Source organism: Heloderma suspectum, chromosome 2, assembly GCF_057233095.1.
Source record: "Heloderma suspectum isolate Gila_16-S chromosome 2, 16-S_ref, whole genome shotgun sequence".
In the NCBI taxonomy this organism is placed as follows: Eukaryota; Metazoa; Chordata; class Lepidosauria; order Squamata; family Helodermatidae; genus Heloderma; species Heloderma suspectum.
This window is the reverse complement of record NC_139459.1, coordinates 73,259,376-73,260,316: the sequence shown is the minus strand read 5'-3', so window position 1 is coordinate 73,260,316 and position 941 is coordinate 73,259,376.

Genomic DNA, 941 nt, shown 5'->3' with positions numbered 1-941 from the left:
TATGTCTGGATTCATCCCATTGTAATGCCACAGCAGAATTGCCACAGCTTGGGGGGGGGGGGACGGGTTTGCACACACATCCTACTGACTGCAGTACCCATTGCTCATCCTGATCCTGCCTCGGCCATTTGGACTATCGGCAACCAACACCTGAATCGTCTTAGTCCCATGGCCTGCAGCTTGAAAGTAAAATGCAAAAGATGGTTTGGAAGTGCCCTTGCTGTACCTGTTCTCCGATCTGAGCGCACAGCATGTATTTCCCATTTGTGCCTTCCCTTTGTTTAGCCGAGGGCAAAATCGTACAATATGTGCGTTTTGCATCGTGAGGCTCAGCAGGACAAAATTTGAATCCCTCCTGCTCCATAGAAGTCGGGCAATACTGTGAAATTAACCGTGGGGACGGGGGGGGGGGGGAGGAATCACACACACCAGCAGCATCAAACGTCCAAAACAAAGGACATCTGAAAACACCAAGTGGCTGAATCAAATGAAATAAAAATCCTGCACCGTTGTTGTGGCTCGCTCGTGCCTTCTTGCAGAGGCCTCCATTTGCAGAGGTCTCACTCAAAAGGCCCATCTGCGTGGATTTCAAAGGGACGCTGGCAGAGAGGGGAAAGATTTTGATGCCCAGCTCTGCTATCGCCGCCATTCTATCGTAGCCATTCTACTGGAGAGCTTCTACGCCTTTTTTTCGGTCGTATCATCGTGCACGGTCGATGCTCTGCTTAAAACCATCTATCCCCCCTCCACCCGCCCGGCCCGGCAGCCAGTCAGCTGCTTAAGCCTACAAGCTCCTGCGGTTGGAGCTGGGCGCGGCGACTTTGCAGCCCGGGCCGCTTCGGGGCTGGGGCTGTGCTGACGTTGAGCGCGCACATATCCCATGATGCGGTTTCTTACGTCCCTTTCTCTCGCTCCCTCCGCCTCCTCCGCCAAAGCAGGCC